Raw genomic sequence first — 18,915 nt, 5'->3', positions numbered from 1 at the left:
GTTCTACGGCTCCGACATCGTCACTCCTTAGGAAAAAGGTTGGTAGGGGAGCTTCCATCGAGGCGTATCCTATAGCGGACGAGGGAATCCTTGGACGACGAGTAGAGGACTTTCCACAAGACCATCGACATAATTATCGAGGGGGTTTCTTTATGGATTCATTGCTTTTACATTCTATTTCTTTGATTGTACTTAGCTCCATGGAGAGCTAAACCCCTAGTGGGTACTTGGGTATTTGTGAACCCTAGGATGTATTCGTTTCATTGAATCTCTTTATTATGGTTTCAATTAATTGATGTTTATTGTGAGTTCCATCCTTGAATGCTTGATTGTATGAACATTTCCCCTAGAGTGACACTAGGGTTGAGAGTTCTCATTGATAACCTTGTGAGTTAGTGACACACCACGAGCGTTAGACAAAGCTAGGTTGGAGAGGGTTGAGAGGGTGAATCGAGAGGTACAGGAGCGTCGCCTTTGCCCTCTGACGTGATAGATTCTACCTCCGTTCCTCGAGTTCTTTGCGGCCATAATAGAGTGAGTGGTCTAAGGGATGAACTTCCGTTGGGGCTTAGTTGCGCGTGCAACAGAGTGAAGCGTAGAGGTGATCTTAGTATCCAGGGCTTAATCGTGGTTAGGGACCTTCCACCTGGACCAAAGGGTTAGGTCTATAATTAGGAAAAGATTTATCACTTGGAATCATTAGAGCTCATTGCAACTCTATGCGAGTGCGAGGTTGAGAGGTTATCCAATCTCTCCTCCGGGACATGTATAGAGTTAGGCATAGTTGACCTTAGATTTGGGACTATGTAATTAAGGATTTTCACGACTCACCATTGCATTGATTAGGAAGCATAATAGAGGGTTCTTGCACTTGAAACAATTATCCTAGGCGGAGCATTATCCGGGTACCCCATCTTTATCGATTGCCTTACCCCCTTCTTTACTTTTGTTCTCTTACTTATTGTTTTTATTGTTGAGAATTGAATAATTGTTACACTTATCATAATTGATCTTTCACATAGCTAAGAATCGAAGTAAGTATTATTATTCCCTATTCCCTGTGGATTCAATACCCGCTGATCCGGGATTATTACTTCGACAAACTTGTGCACTTGCGGGATATACGTAAGGGGATCTTGTCACTCTCCCCTTTAGGGAAAATGGGAAGGCTCGCAACTTGATGGCATCATCCGTCACCCCGTTTATCTTTAGCATATCACACTTGACAAGTTCCCCTTGCTTATATCCCGCAAGTGCACGGGCTTGTCGAAGTAATAATCTCGGGTGAGCGGGGTCAAATCCACAGGGAGTAGGGAGTGAAAATACTTAATTTGATTCTTAGATACATGGAAGATCAATTGTGATAGGTGTGAAATTGATTCAATTCTCAACAATAAAATCAACAAGTGAAAGAGCAAAAGTAAGAAGAGGGTAAGGCAATCGATAAAGATGGGGTACTCGGATAATGCTTCACCTAGGATAATCGCTTCAAGTGCAAGACCTCTCTATTATGCTTCCTAATCAATGAAATGGTGAGTCGTGGAAATCCTTACATACATAGTCCCAAATCTAAGGTTAACTATGCCTAACTCTATACATGTCCAGGAGGAGAAATCGAACAATCTCAACACCTCGCACTCGCATAGAGTTGCAATGAACTCTAGGGATTCCAAGTGATAAATCTCTTCCTAAATATAGGCCTAACCCTTTGGTCCATGCGGAAGGTCCCTAGCCACAATTAAGCCCTAGATACTAAGATCCTCTCAACGCTTCACTCCATTGCATGTGCAACTAGGCCCTAGCGGAGGTTCATCCCTTAGACCACTCACTCTATTATGGCCGCAAAGAACTCAAGGAATGGAGGTAGAATCTATCACGCCGGAGGGCAAAGGGGACGCTCCTGTACCTCTCGACTAACCCTCTCAACCCTCTCCAACCTAGCTTTGTGTAACGCTCGTGGTGTGTCACTCACTCACAAGGTTACCAACAAGAACTCTCAACCCTAGTGTCACTCTAGGGGAAATGTTCATAAAATCAAGCATTCAAGGTTGGAACTCACTATAAACATCAATTTATTGGAAGCATAATAAAGAAGTTCAATGAAACGAATACATTCTAGGGTTCACAATCATCCAAGTACCCACTAGGGGTTTAGCTCTCCATGGAGCTTAATACAATCAAAGAAATCGAATATAAAAGTAATGAATCCATAAAGAAACCCCCTCGATTGTCATGTCGATGATCTTGTGAAGAGTTCTCTACTCATCGTCCAAAGATTTCTTCGTCCGGTATAGGATACGCCTCGATCGAAGCTCACCTACCAACCTTCTTCCTAATGGAATCACGATGTTGGAGCCGTAGAACTTCCCCAAAACCTTGGCCAATATCCCTCGAAATCCTAGCCGAAGTCCTCTCACAAGTTGGGGAAAAGGTGGAGAAACGAATACCAAAATCGGGGCTGAAATCGGCTTTAAATAGGGCTAGAATCGGGCGACTGCACGGGCGTGTATGATGTCACAGCCCCGTGGAATTTCCCACGCAGGGCGTGGATAATTTCCACACGCCCATGTGGATTCTCTGTTTCTCGATTTCTCGAGTGCTACTACGATGCTGTCACGAGTTTTTTTGCTTTGTAGTAACACGCTATCAGATGTATGCCGAAAATACTCCCTAATTCCATACTTTTTATTGGGGTAACGCATAAGCGGGCACACGCTTTACGTCATGAATCACTTGCCTCTTCAATGATGTGCACGTTGGCGGATCTCTTGTTCTTATATGCATAAATCGGAATGTTCGAGTGTGACCGCCTTTGTTCCCCTCCAAATGAATGTGCTCACTCGAATCACGAGGAGGTTGGCACACACTGTAGCATCTCACACCGACCCTATGTCTTCGCGTTTGAACCTTAGCAAGATCTCCTCCAAAATAGGTGCATTATGATCCACATTGGCCTATTTCCTTCATACTCGGCCTCACAACCCTACCTGCATAAAAGTAACATAAAAACACACATATTAATGTAAAAACCTGAGAAAAGTAATGCTCAACATAAGGAATGAACGCTTCGCATTCATATCGCACAACCACTTATCAACACACCTCAAGAAAACTCTCTATATGACTGTTTGCATCCTCATCGGCCAAACCATTGAACTGTGTGGATTGCTGTACCATGTGGATGAATGCTTGCTTCAACTCGAAGTTGTGAACTGTAATTGGGGGACGCACAATACTCGATTGTGTCGGCATCATTGAAGGTCTGGCATAATCGGATAATGTCCGCTGTTGCTCATTCTGTTCTGCCATGTTTTAAAATTCTTCCACTTCCAAATCAGCTAGATTAGACTATTCTTGCACATGCTCTTTCCCTTTTCTTCTAAGTGTACGTTCAAGCTCGGGATCTCTTTCAATCAATATTGAGGGGTTCCCTCGGGTTATAACCTGAAGCTGCACCCAAAAAGATAGAAAAAGAAAGAGAAATCAGAACGATGATAGAACAAGAAGATATGAAATAGAATGTATGGTGAAATAGCTAAGAAAACAAAATGCAAAGAATCTCTAAACGCTCACTCCCAGGTAACGGCGCCAACAACTTGACAAGGTCATCTTGCGTATATCCCGCAAATGCACGGGTTTGTCGAAGTAATAATCCCGGATGAGCAGGTATCGTATACACAGGGAGTAGGGAATAAAAACATTTAATTCCCTTCTTAGCTATGTGAAAGATGAACAGTGATATGTGTGACAATGATTCAATTCTCAAAAGTAAAAACAACAAGTAAGATAGCACAAGTAAAGGAGGAGGTAAGAGAATCGATAAAGATGGGGTACCCGGATATTGATCCACCTAGGACAATCATTTCAAGTGCAATAACCCTCTATTATGCTTCCTAATCAATGCAAGTGAGTCACGGAAATCCTTAATTACATAGTCCCAAATGTAAGGTCAACTATGCCTAACTCTATACATGTCCCAGAGGAGAGATTGAATAACCACTCAACCTCGTACTCGCATAGAATTGCAATAAGTTCTAGGGATTCCAAGTGATAAATCTCTTCCTAATTGTAGACCTAACCCTTTGGTCTAGGTAAAAGGTCCCTAACCATAATTAAGCCCTAGATACTAAGATGACTTCTGCGCTTCACTCCGTTGCACTCTATTATGGCCGCAAAGAACTCTAGGAACGGAGGTAGAATCTAACACATCGGAAGGGAAAGGGGACGCTCCTGTACCTCTCGACTCACCCTCTCAACCCTCTCCAACCTAGTTTTGTCTATCACTCATGGTGTGTCACTCACTCACAAGGTTACCAACAAGAACTCTCAACTCTAGTGTCACTCTAGGGGAGTATTCACATAATCAAGCATTCAAGGTTGGAACTCACAATAAACAACAATTAATTGAAAGCATAATGATAAGTGCTTGTGCGAAACGAATGCGAAGCGTTCATTCCTTATGTTGAGCATTACTTTTCTCGGGTGACGTGAACGTGTGCCCATTGCGTTAACACGATGAAAGTATGGAATTGGGAAGCTATTTAGGTTGAATACTGTAGCAGAGCAATGTAGCAACATTGTAGCATATACTGTAGCAGCACTGCTCACAGCCGGCCGAGACACAAGAGAAACAGAGAATCCACACGGGCGTGTGGAAATTATCCACGCCCGTGTGGAAAATCCGCACAGGCGCGTGGAGCACACACGCCTGTGTAGTCGCCCGATTCCAGCCTTATTTAAAGCTGATTTAACCCCGATTTTGGTATTCTTTTGTCCATCTTTTCCCTGACTTAAAAAATGGCTTCGGCTAGGGTTTCGAGGGGTATTGGCCAAGGTTTTGGAGAGGTTCTACGGCTCCGACATCGTCATTCCTTTGGAAGAAGGTTTGGTAGGGGAGCTTCAGTGGAGGTGTATCCTATACTGGACGAGGGAATCCTTGGACGACGAGTAGAGGACTTTCCACAAGACCATCGACACGACTATCTAGGGGTTTCTTTATGGATTCATTGCTTTTACATTCTATTTCTTTGATTGTACTTAGCTCAATGGAGAGCTAAACCCCTATTGGGTACTCGGGTATTGTGAACCCTAGTATGTATTTGTTTCTTTGAACCTCTTTATTATGCTTTCAATAAATTGATGTTTATTGTGAGTTCCAACTTTCAATGCTTGATTGTATGAACATTTCCCCTAGAGTGACACTAGGGTTGAGAGTTCTTGTTGGTAACCTTGTGAGTGAGTGACACACCACGAGCGTTAGACAAAGCTAGGTTGGAGAGGGTTGAGAGGGTGAGTCGAGAGGTACAGGAGCGTCCCCTTTCCCCTTCGGCGTGATAGATTCTACCTCCGTTCCTCGAGTTCTTTGCGGCCATAATAGAGTAAATGGTCTAAGGGATGAACTTCCGCTGGGGCTTAGTTGCGCGTGCAACGGAGTGAAGCGTTGAGGTGATCTTAGTATCTAGGGCTCAATTGTGGTTAGGGACTTTCCACCTTGACCAAAGGGTTAGGTCTATAATTAGGAAGAGATTTATCACTTGGAATCCTTAGAGCTCATTGCAACTCTATGCGAGTCCGAGGTGTTGAGATTGTTCGATTTCTCCTACGGGTCATGTATAGAGTTAGGCATAGTTCACCTTAAATTTGGGACTATGTAATTAAGGATTTCTATGACTCACCATTGCATTGATTAGGAAGCATAATAGAGGATTCTTGCACTTGAAACAATTATCCTAGGTGGAGCATTATCCGGGTACCCCATCTTTATCGATTACCTTACCCCCTTCTTTACTTTTGCTCTCTTACTTGTTTCTTTTACTGTTGAGAATTGAATCATTGTCACACTCATTATCATTGATCTTTTACATAGCTAAGAATGAAATTAAGTATTTTTATTCTCTACTCCCTGTGGATTCGATACCTGCTCACCCGTTGATTATTACTTTGACAAACCCGTGCACTTGCGGGATATACGCAAGGGGACTTTGTCAAGTTTTTGGCGCCGTTGCCGGGGAGTTGGCGTTTAGAGATACTTTGCACTTTGTTTTCTTAGCTATTTCACCACACATTCTATTTCACGTCTTCTTCTTCTATCATTGTTCTAATTTTCTTTTTCTTTCTTTTTTGTGCAGCTCCAGGTTATGACCCGAGGGAATCCATCGATATTGATTGAAGGAGACCATGAGCTTGTACGTACACTTAGAAGAAAAGGGAAAGAACATGTGCAAGAACAGCATAATTCAGCTGATTTGGAAGGAGAAGAATCTGAAAACATGGCAGAATAGAATGAGCAACAGTGAACACTATCCGACTATGCCAGACCTTCAGTGTTGGGGACACAATCGAGTATTATGCGTCCCCCGATTACAGCTCAGAACTTCGAGCTAAATCCAGCATTCATCCATATGCTGCAGCAGTCCGCACAATTCAATGATTTGGCCGATGAGGATCCAAACAGTCATCAAATTGGGAGCCTTCCCAATTTCCATGAAGGGGAGAGCGAAGCAGTGGCTACACTCATTACCTAGAGCATCAATCACTACATGGGAGGAGATGGTAGAAGCTTTTCTAGCCCGTTATTTTCCTCTCGGAAAATCAGCAAAGCTTAGGAATGGGATCTCATCCTTTGTTCAGTTGAAATTGTAGTCTCAATTCGAGACATGGGAAAGGTTCAAGGAGCTCCTGAGAAAGTGTTTGCAACACGGATTCTGAGAGTGGATGATTGTTCATACCTTTTACAATGGTTTGAACCCGAGTACAAGGCAACTCTTGGATACGGCAGCAGGAGGTACCTTAGGTAGCAAAACCCCTGATGAGGCTTGTCAATTAATTGAGGAAATGGGGTTAAATAGCTACCAATGGAATGCTAGGGAGAAGAAAAAGATGGCCGGTCTCCATGAAATTGATGCGGTAACCTCATTGGCGGCGCAAGTAGAGAGTCTTAGTAAGAAGCTAGATCTCATAGCTTCGAATAGAGTTGTGGCCGTGACCAATTGCACCGGTTGTGGTAGAGGACATGCTCCTTCCGATTGCCCGATCATTATTGGTGATGTTTCTACAGTGGAAAATGTTGACTTTGTAGGTAATGGCATGAGATCTCAAGGGAACCCATATAGCAATACTTACAATTCAGGTTGGAAGAATCATCCCAACTTTTCATGGAGTAATCAAGGGCCACAAAAGGCCATGGGGCCACCAGGTTTCTAACAACAACAACAAGCCCCTCAAGTGGAAAACAGAATTTCAGGCTTGGAGACCCGAATGACGGATTTAGTGAAGCACTTGGCTAGATTTGTTCAATCTGCAAATACACGATTTGAATCAGTCGAGGCTACACTTCGCAACCACACCGCCTCTTTGCACAACCTTGAAAATCAGGCGGGGAAAATTGCCAAGTCTCTCTCCGAAAGGCCACATGGAAGTTTACCAAGCAATACGGAAACCAACCCTAGAGAACATGTGAAGGCGATCACTTTGAGAAGTGGTCGTCAGGTTGAAGGGAGGCTTCCGAGTGCCGAAAGAACATGAACCCGAGGTTGTAGAGGTTGAGGAGGGAGCAAAGAAAGAGACAGAGGTGGCATTCCCACCTTTCAAGCCAAGAATCCCTTATCCCTCTAGGTTGAAGAATGACCAAGGGAATGAACAGTATAAGAAGTTCCTGAGTTTATTCAAGCAACTCCACATCAACATTCCTTTTGTAGAGGCATTAGCTCAAATGCCTAAGTATGCGAAGTTTCTGAAAGACTTGTTGACTAAAAAGAGGAAGTTGGAGGAGAGTGCTTCAGTGGTGCTAGATGCTTCATGCTCAGCAGTGCTGCAAAAGAACATGCCGAACAAGAAGAAAGACCCGGGAAACTTCGTCATTCCATGTAACATCGGCAACTTAGGTGAGGAAATGACATTGGCAGATTCAGGGGCAATTATCAACGTCATGCCATACACTTTCTTCCAAAAGCTAGGCTTGGGAGAGCCTAGGCCTACTCGGATGACTTTACAATTGGCGGACCGAACGGTGAGACATTCGAGAGGTATCATTGAAGACGTGCTTGTCAAGGTGGACAAGTATGTTTTTCCAGTTGACTTCGTAGTGCTAGATGTCGATGAGGATGAGGATGTACCCTTGATACTTGGGAGACCATTCTTGTGGACTTCCAAAGCATTGATTGACATGGACGGTTGAGAGCTCACATTAAGAGTTAGAGATGACAAACTCACTTACCGCCTTGCTGAAGCCATGCTGCATTCTCTCAATTTTGATGACACTTTGTATTTTCTAGACACTACTAATGAGCTTGTTGATGAATACATGCAGGAAATGTTCAACCTAGATCCATATGAAGATTTGTTCGACCAAGAGGAGGGACATAAAGATGTAATGATGCTTGGGTCGACGGATGAAGTATCATCTACCATGGGAATCTTGAAGAAGGTGCTCCGGAGAATGAAGAGGGCTAGAAGACGCCACCGGAAATGCTCCAAGGCTGTTGGAGATGTACATGAGCCAAAAAAGTTGGATGAACAATTGATAGGTGGTCCGAAGCCTGATAATACACACTCTACCCTCAAGAGACTTTGCATATCATGTTTCCACGCCATGGGTAAGAGGGCGACTTTCATTCATGAACCCCCGTGAGGTAAGACAAGATACGTCAAGCTAAGTGACGTTAAACACGATTCTTGGGAGGTAACCCAAGTGTTTACTGTTTTCTTATCTTTTAGTTTAGTTTGTTTACATGAATAATTTGTTAAGTGTTGGTGTTTTAATCTATTAGATGCTTATGCTGAGATTTCCTTGTGAACTTTGAATTTTAATCGTGTGTTTTCATGTAGAATTGGCGAAGTTTGGTCGTTTGAGCTCTATTTCATATTTTTCACTGGTAAAATTTGCATAATAAAGCAGGCTCTGAGTGTGCAAACATGTTCAAAAATTTTCTACAGAGCCTGCAGATTTTTCTAAGTCATCCAGAGAAAACACACGGGCATGTGGAATTTCCACACGCCCGTGGGGGTTGCACTGCGAGGTCATCCAGAAAAGGCACAGGGGCGTGCGGGTACCCCTGTGAACGACCATGCGACTGTCACACGCCCGTGGGTAAGTTCCGCACGGGCGTGTGAATTCCTGTAGAGTTGGGCAGATTTTCCCGAGAGCACACAGGGGCGTGGACTCGCCCCTATGAGCGACCTTGTGAACCACACACGGGCGTGGGTAATTTTCCACAGGGGGCGTGCGGCTGCCCCTATGGGTCAGGGGCACGGGCATGGATATTTTCCACACGCCCATGCGAGAGAAGTCAGAGTCAATGGAGCGTTTTCCCGAAAGAGCACAGGGGCGTGCGCATGCCCCTGTAGTGCTTTTGAAGTGAGGCCCACGGGCGTGGGGAATTCCCACACGCCCGTGTGGATGCACAGAACGCCAAAAGTCATGAGTTCTATTTAAAAGAGGATAGTTCCTCTCCCTCTTCACGATTTCTATTCGCCTAAAAACACTCTCACGGTATTCTCCAAGTTCAGAGTGCTAATTTGGTGGGATTTTATTGAAGTTTTCTGGCCGGTTCTTCATTTTCTTACTCCATCACATCGGTAAGTTATTTTTTATCATCTTCCTTACCAATTCATGGTTTCTATCGATTAACCTGGTTAATAATGCTTGGTTTCTTCAATTGGAAAGACGATTTATGTTTTGAACGAAGTTAGAAGTATTATTAAGTTGTATTTTTGGATTGTTGAAGCATGGCCGTGCGGTTCTCACCCCTCGTGGATCCACACGGGCGTGCGGAAATTCCACACGACCGTGTGGATTTTTGCAGCATTGGTTTATCACCTTGTTTGATCAATTTCGTTTAAATCTTGCAGATTATGGCACCTAGGTCAAAGAAGCAAGCTGATAAAAGACCATGTGAGTCATCTCCTGAGCCCGAGGGCATGCGGTTTGCAATTCCAGAGCATCAGGTTCGCTATGAGCGCCTGTCGAGGCTCTGTTTTGGGCAGACTTGATTCTTAGACATGACTATATTGCGAGATCTGCAGCAGGGAGATGAGTTTGCTGATGAGATCGAGGATCTCGTTTCATAAGGTGGTTGGCGGCAATTGCTGACGATTAGAGAGCCAGCCATCCGAGAGTTTGCACTGGAGGTGTTATCATCTTTCGAATTTGATAGATCGTATGCGAGCTTCGATAGTGTGGACACCATTCAGTTCAGAGTATTTGGACACCACCATAGCTTGAGCATTATGCAGTTTTCAGTACTACTTGGCTTGTACGAGGAGGCATTCACAGATACAGAGGAATATGCACAGTTACCGACTGATTACCCTGGAACCTTGACCCCGCAGAGAGCTTACAGAGTGTTATATTGTCAAGGTCAGTACGAGTCGGGGGTGTCCAAGGCCACGTGCCTTTCCCGACCTGCATATAGATACTTGCATGCTATTATGAGTAGGTCAGTGAATGGCTGTGGTGATAGCACTGGTGTCCTGAGCCGTCAGGAGCTACTATACTTGTACTCGATGGTACAGCCCGTACCGATTCACTTAGGGCACATCCTGGCAGAGTACATCAGACATCAGGGATACTATGCTAGACTGGGAGCGATCTTCTCGGGCCCTTACATTACGAGATTAGTGTTTGGCATGGGTCTCTTGGATTCGGTTCACGGGGCCGAGAAGATGAGTGTACCTGCTCCCCTGAGTCTAGAGATGATGCGGTTGATGGGAATGGTCCGCAGGGTTCGAACAGGGGTGTTTGCATTAGTACTACTAGCTCCAGAGATAGCCGGAGATGAGGGTGATGAAGCCGGAGCATCTCAACCCGCTCCCGAGCCTTAGCTAGCAACGATGAGATAGAGGCACCTCCAGTTGCAGAGGAGCCACCCCCAGTGCGTATGTTTTCACCATCTCAAGCCAATGATCGCTTTGAGAAGCTCGAGAATGCTATAGGGGTGGTCCAAGCTGAGGTTGCTGAGATTAAGGCTACGCAGGCTACTCAGTACACAGAGTTCATGGCGCATTTCGACGTGTTACAGCAGATTTTAGAGGGAGACGTCGCCTCATCATTTGTATTGCGGCCGAGGACTCCTCAGTCCCCCTCAGTTCCTCCAGCACCTCCATCCTCGACCCCAGCACCGGTGGACCCACCATGTGCATCTCCAGTAGCAGCAGCAGCACAGGAGCCTGAGAGCAGCACCGACACTTGACTCCTCCTTTACTTTCTTGCATTTTATTTTATTTTTCTTGTTTTTACACTTGTTCACTCAGAAAGGATTCTTCTTCTGAGTTTATTTTCATTTTTTGCATCATCGAGTTGTATTCATTGCTTCATCTTTTATATACACTCGAGTTATTTTATCTTTATTGAGCTTCACTGAACCCCCTCGTGTATGCGTGCAGATGGTCTTGTCTTCTTGGGAATTGAGACTTAGTCATGGGCACGGCCAAGGTGCTGAGGCACTTGGCTGTGTGAGCTTCACAACCCGTCGGAACATTACTCACATGGAATTAGCTTCATCAAACGCAACACTAGGAGTCAGGGGAGTATTGTTTTGATTGCTTACCCCACATCTATTTTTGAATGATATATATTTTGAGTGAGCTTGCATGTGTACATTGGGACAATGTACAACTTAAGTGTGGGGGAGAGTTTCATAATGCGCACATCTTTTCTATTATTCTTGATTGTTATATGCTCACATAGCCGATGGTTGTTCACCTCAGTTGCAATGATTGTATTGTTAAGTTTAGGAGAATTCTATCATTGAATGTTTTCATGCTCTAGTTCTTGCTTGAAGTTTTAGGAATTTTTGCCCAATTTACACTTAGTGCACTACTCACTCTTTGAACTCTATTGTAAACTAATGTTCGATGTTAAAGGGACTAGTTAGGTTTATTTTCTTGTGCTAAATTCTAAAAAAATAAAATAAAATGAAAAGAAGGAACAAAATAGTTTTATTGTTTATTTGTGTTTGTTGGGTGGAAAGAGCTACCACCTATGAAGTATGAAGCAACTCTCATAAGTCGGATACTAGTTATGCCCTAATGAGAGAAAGAGCTATCTCATAGGATGAGTGAAAGCTATCACTCGGGTAGAAAGAGCTACCACCTCGAAAGAGCTATCACCTTAGCGGCCGCTTTGGCAAAGGGCTACCTTAGAGGATGTGTGAAGCTACTACCATCTTTGAAATTGTTGTCACTTTTGTAGATAAATAAGTCCCTTGAACTTAGAACTTTGAGTAGTATACCTTGGGTTGTTTTGAGTGAGTTCACACACATCCACGAAATTTGGGTTGTTGTCCTTTTTGATTCAAGGTTTTAGCTAGAGCATTGATTTTTTCGTATTTAGTGTTGAAATTTTCCATAATTGTAGAATACTTTCGTTGGGTACCTTGGTGAACCTAAGGCCAAGAAGTTTCAATTTTTTTTTCATTAATGCACAGAATGTTTTAATGTTTGCTTGAGGACAAGCAAAAGCTTATGTGTGGGGGAGTTTGATAAGTGCTTGTGCGATACGAATGCGAAGCGTTCATTCCTTATGTTGAGCATTACTTTTCTTGGGTTTTTACAGTAATATGTGTGTTTTTATGTTACTTTTATGCAGGTAGGGTTGTGAGGCCGAGTATGAAGGAAAAATAGGCCAATGTGGATCATAATGCACCAATTTTGGAGGAAATCTTGCTAAGGTTCAAACGCGAAGACATAGGTCAGGTGTGAGATGCTAGAGTGTGTGCCAACCTCCTCGTATTCGAGTGGGCACATCCATTTGGAAGGGCACAAAGGCAGTCACATTCGAGAATTCCGACTTATACACATAGAACAAGAGCTCCACCAATGTGTAAACCATTGAAGAAGCAAGTGAACCACGACGTGAAACGTGTGCCCGTTGTGTTAACACGATGAAAGTATGGAATTGGGAAGCTATTTAGGTTGAATACTGTAGCAGAGCAATGTAGCAACATTGTAGTATATACTGTAGCAGCACTGCTCACAGCCGGCTGAGAAACAAGAGAAACAGAGAATCCACACGGGCATGTGGAAATTATCCACGCCCGTGTGGAAATTCGGCACGGGCGCGTGGAGCACCCACGCTCGTGTAGTCGCCCGATTCCAACCCTATTTAAAACCGATTTAGCCCCGATTTTGGTATTCTTTTCTCCATCTTTTCCCCAACTTGAAAGAGGGCTTCGGCTAGGGTTTTGAGGGGTATTGGCCAAGGTTTTGGAGAGGTTCTACGGCTCTGACATCGTTATTCCTTAGGAAGAAGTTTTGTAGGGGAGCTTCCGTCGAGGCGTATCCTATACCGGACGAGGGAATCCTTGGACGATGAGTAGAGGACTTTCCACAAGACCATCGACATGACTATCGAGGGGGTTTCTTTGTGGATTCATTGCTTTTACATTCTATTTCTTTGATTGTACTTAGCTCCATGGAGAGCTAAACCCCTAGTGGGTACTCGGGTATTGTGAACCCTAGGATATATTTGTTTCTTTGAACCTCTTTATCATGCTTTCAATAAATTGATGTTTATTGTGAGTTCCACCCTTGAATGCTTGATTGTATGAACATTTCCCCTAGAGTGACACTAGGGTTGAGAGTTCTTGTTGGTAACCTTGTGAGTGAGTGACACACCACGAGCGTTAAACAAAGCTAGGTTGGAGAGGGTTGAGAGGGTGAGTCGAGAGGTACAGGAGCGTCCCCTTTCCCCTTCGGCGTGATAGATTCTACCTCCGTTCCTCGAGTTCTTTGCTGCCATAATAGAGTGAATGGTCTAAGGGATGAACTTCCGCTGGGGCTTAGTTGCGCGTGCAACGGAGTGAAGCGTTGAGGTGATCTTACTATCTAGGGCTTAATTATGGTTAGGGACCTTCCACCTGGACCAAAGGGTTAGGTCTATAATTAGGAAGAGATTTATCACTTTGAATCCCTAGAGCTCATTGCAACTCTATACGAGCGCGAGGTGTTGAGATTGTTTGATTTCTCCTCCGGGACATGTATAGAGTTAGGCATAGTTGACCTTAGATTTGGGACTATGTAATTAAGGATTTCCACGACTCACCATTGCATTGATTAGGAAGCATAGTAGAAGGTTCTTGCACTTGAAACAATTATCCTAGGTGGAGCATTATCCGGGTACCCCATCTTTATCGATTGCCTTACCCCCTTCTTTACTTTTGCTCTCTTACTTGTTGCTTTTACTGTTGAGAATTGAATCATTGTCACACTCATTATCATTGATCTTTTACATAGCTAAGAATCGAATTAAGTATTTTTATTCCCTACTCCCTGTGGATTCCATACCTGCTCACCCGGGATTATTACTTCGACAAACCCGTGCACTTGCGGGATATATGCAAGGGGACCTTGTCACATAATAATGAGATTCAAAGAAATGAATACATCCTAGGGTTCACAAATACCCAAGTACCCACTAGGGGTTTAGCTCTCCATGGAGCTAAGTACAATCAAAGAAATAGAATGTAAAATCAATGAATCCATAGAAAACCCCCTCGATAGTCGTGTTGATGGTCTTGTGGAAAGTCCTCTACTCGTCGTCCAAAGATCCCCTTGTCTGGTATAGGATACGCTTCGACGGAAGCTCACCTACCAACCTTCTTCCAAAGAGATGACGATGTCGGAGCCATAGAACCTCTCCAAAACCATAGCCAATACCTCTCAAAATCCTAGCCGAAGTCCTCTCTCAACTTGGAGAAAAGATGGAGAAAAGAATAGTCATATCGGGGATGAATTGGCTTTAAATAGGGCTGGAATCGGGGATCCACACGCCCCTGTGGATTTTTCTATATACATAACTCGGAATGCTTGATAATGACTGCCCTTGTACCCTTCCAAAGGGTTGTGCTAACTGAAATATGAGGAGGTTGGCACACACTCTAGCATCTCACACCCGACCTATGTCTTCGTGTTTGAACCTTAGCAAGATTTCCTCCAAAATCGGTGCATTATGATCCACATTGACTTCTTTCCTTCATAATCGGCCTCACAACCCTACCTGCATAAAAGTAACATAAAAACACACATATTAGTGTAAAAACCCGAGAAAGGTAATGCTTAACATAAGGAAAGAATGCTTCACATTCATATCGCACAAGCACTTATCAAATATTCACAGGGGCGTGTGGAACACTTAGCCAAATTCTTTGGAGGACAGAGAAATCACAGGGCCGTGTGGGTGCCCCTGTTGGTTAGGTACACGGGCATAGAAAATTTCCACACGCCCATGTGGATGCATTCAAAGGCAACTTGAGCTATCCCGAGAGCACACAAGGGCGTGTGTCTACCCCTGTGATGCCCCCTTGTGGAGTCACACAGCCGTGTGGAACTTCCACATACCCTTGTGGATGCATAGAACATTAAGAGGCAAGAATTTCTTTAAAACCTACTCGCGCCTTTTCATTTTTTCACTCCCAAACACTTAGAGAACGCATCTATTCACTTTCCCGACCTCTCACCCTCAATTTTCCGGTCGTTTTCAAGGTTTTCTAGTTACATTTCGTCGGTAAGCCCTCTTTCCCTTTTTCTTCACAAATCTTGATTTATTTTTGTTAAATTATTGATTGTTGCTTCAATTTCATGTTTAAATGGTTGATACAAGCTTTTAAAAAGAATTTTGTGTGAACTTTTGATGTATTTTTGGGATTTTGGGATAGTGGTCAGGCGGTTTTCAAGCCATGTAGGTCCACACGGGGCGTGTGGATTTCTGCAGTTTTGATTTTTGAGTTAATTTGATTGATTATTTTTCTATTCTTATAGCTATGGCCCCCAGATCAAAGAAGCAAGCCGGCAAGCGTCCACATGATCCCTCACCTGAGAAAGAGCACATGAAGTTTGCGATTCTCGAGTACTGGGCTCAATTTACGAGATTGTAAAACCTCAAGTTTGGCCAATCTTGTTTCCCCGATTTGAGTGCGTTAAGAGAGATACAGTTGGAAGATGAGATGGCAAAAAAGGTGGAGGAGCTGCTTGATATTGGAAGTTGGCAACATCTACTTTCTATCGGAGAGCCGGTCATTCGCATATTGACACTTGATGTTTTGGCATCATTTGAGTTTGACCGATCATACAGTAATTTTAACAGTATAGATGCTATTCGGTTCCGTGCGTTAGGTCAATATAACAACATGAGCATGACTCAGTTTTCATTCTGACTAGGGTTATACGATAAGGCCTTTACTGACACTGAGGAGTACGATCAATTACCGATAGATTATCCCTATAGCTTGACTCCTTAGAGCATGTATAGAGCATTATGTGGCCAGGGCAAGTACGAGCCAGGAGTGTCCAAGGCCATGTGCCTTTCTCGGCCTGCATACCGTTATCTTCACGCCATTCTGAGCAGGTCGGTGAATGGCCATGGTGACAGTACTGGAGTCCTGAGCTGGCAGGAGCTACTATACTTATATTCCATGGTACAAAGTTAGCCAATTCACTTGGGGCACATATTAGCAGAGTAACTTTGACACCAGGGTTAGTATGCAAGGGTTTTGGAGACAATTGTTGAAGAAAGAAAATAAAATTAGATTGTGGATGCATTTGTTGATGAAATCTTGGAGTAAACAAACATGAAAACACAAGTCGTGCTTATAGACATGTGAGTGTGTGCCAACCTCCATTGTACTCAATAGAATACATAATTTGGAGGGGTACAAAGCAGTCACACTCATGCATTTCGACTTGTACAATACTAGCAAGATCATCATCAACGTGATTTTCTTGAAGACGCAATGCGATTAACCACATGGATGCATAGGCATTCATGTGGCCTCGATGAAAGTACTGTAGCAATTTACTATAGCAAATTGATGTAGAAAAATTACAATAATAGTTATGACATGTCCAAATAAGCGTGTGTACCGCAAGTGCATGAGTGTCGAAGTAATAAAATACCCGGTAAGTCGGTTAGTCGAATCCAGAGGGAACAGGGCTACCGGTACTAACTTCTTCTCTGCATTCTAGCCTAATAATAAATGAAAAGGTGTGGTGATCTAATGTAGGAAGAAATGAATACCGGAGATGAATATGCAATGGAGGGAGAATCTCAATCAATAAAGATGAGGTACCCGGCAATGCTCCTCCTAGGATCTAACATGAAGTTCAAGATTCACTAAATGCTTCTAAACCGAGTCTAATGAGTCGAGGTAATCCAAGAACAACCGGTCCTTGCCTCCAAGCCACTAGTACTAGTCCTCTACAAGGTCCAAGTGAAGAAATCGCTCAATCTCAAAACTTCACACACCATATAACCGTAATACGCTCCAGGGACACCTAAGAGTGAAACCGATTCCTAAAGGTAGATCAAACCCTAATTCCCGGTGAAGGATCCCTAACCCCTTACAAGGTCCCGGTGGAGAAATCTCTCAATCTCACGCATCACACCTAAAATGGTTGCATAGAGTCTAGGGAATACGGAGATAGGAAACACTCAATCGGAAGGGAAAGGGGACACTCCACTATTGCATGACTCACCCTCTCAACCCTCTTTAACCTTGAAATTCTAACTCTAACGGAGACCTCTCTCTCATCAAAGTAACAAATCATACATATACAATCAACCACAAGGATCAATAAATCATGCAAACAATGGGAACACAAGATTAAAACCCAAATCAACTTCGATAAAATTGAAACATAAAGAAAATCAATACAAAAGAATATATCCTAGGGCCCACATGCCAAAATGCCTACTAGGGTTTTGCCCTCCATGGGGCAAGTTACAAAACAATGATTAATATAATGAAAATCAACAAAAAACATAGAGAAAACCCCCTTGAATTCGTGATGATTGGCCTTGATGGGTAGTTCAACATCTTGAAGGATTCCTCTCCGAAGCTTGGTCACCGGTGGCTTCCCAAATGCTATGACGGTGAAGGAAACTATCAAAGTTGGTGAAGAACACCATCCAAATCGGCAAAGACCTCCTCTCCAAACCTTAGACGTCTCACCCCTCAAGAGCCACACAAAAGATGAGAAAGAATAGGGCAAAGCGGCTATTTATAGGCCTTAGACCACATCTGTCATGTGCCCCCACGTGCCCATGTGGATTTTCCACGATCCTGCTTGGGCTACAGGAATTTCCACGCGGGCGCGTGAACAGTAATTTTACTGCATTAAAATTACTACATCACTTTTGCTATAGTGATTTCCATAAACGCGATCCAAACATTCTTCTCTTGAGGCCACATAATCGGGCACACAATTATGTCGTAGGCTATAAGACGTTTTTATAAACATCTAAATGTACATATTTTGTATGTACCAATGCACATGTTTATTGTATTTTATTTAGAACTCGATGCCTTTTTATGGTTTAATCATTTTATTTCATGTTTCAGGCACAAAGGAGGCCTAGGTGAGCTCAACGACCGAATGTAAGAAGAAATCGACATAAAAAACGTCATTTTTGCACCCCGGGCACTATACATGCACCATAGCAACCCGGAACATGAAAATTTCAGAAAAAGTCTAAGTTTGGATTTCCTTACAGGCAGTATTATGACCATCCTCGCTGGCAGTATTGTGAGCATGAGGCCACCCGCAAGGAAGCCCGAGTTCATCCCTTTATAAGCATTGTTAGGGTTTCTTTTGAGGGGAGAAAGCCTTCTTCTTGGAGGTCACCACCACCACACCAAATCAGAGCTAGAAGTAAGGTTTTGAGGGAATTTCCATGGAGGATTCGATGAGGAGAGCGCGATTTTGGGCGAGATCTACTCCTAGGGCTTGTGTAGAGCAGGTCGAAGACAAGGGAAGCCACCTCTTGTGTGGCGTCTTTGGAAGCTTCTCCGGCTTTCATTCTTTGAGGGAGTGTTTCTTATGTTTTGTTTGGTTGTTTGCATGTATTTCTTGTTGTATTTGATGACTATGAACAACTAAACCCCAAGGTCACCAGATGTAGGCGAACCTTGGGGGTGAAGT

At 43.6% G+C, this 18,915-nt stretch overlaps 1 non-coding gene across 1 annotated transcript; it reads right to left on the bottom strand.

The window, feature by feature from the left end:
- Window positions 1–6,597: 6,597 nt before the first annotated feature.
- LOC120271368 lies at window positions 6,598–6,704 on the bottom strand. The gene has a single exon (XR_005539980.1). It is a non-coding gene; the product is annotated as a small nucleolar RNA R71 (small nucleolar RNA).
- Window positions 6,705–18,915: the final 12,211 nt, after the last annotated feature.

Source organism: Dioscorea cayenensis, chromosome 10 (assembly GCF_009730915.1).
Source record: "Dioscorea cayenensis subsp. rotundata cultivar TDr96_F1 chromosome 10, TDr96_F1_v2_PseudoChromosome.rev07_lg8_w22 25.fasta, whole genome shotgun sequence".
In the NCBI taxonomy this organism is placed as follows: Eukaryota; Viridiplantae; Streptophyta; class Magnoliopsida; order Dioscoreales; family Dioscoreaceae; genus Dioscorea; species Dioscorea cayenensis.
This window is presented reverse-complemented; position numbering and strand designations above follow the sequence as displayed.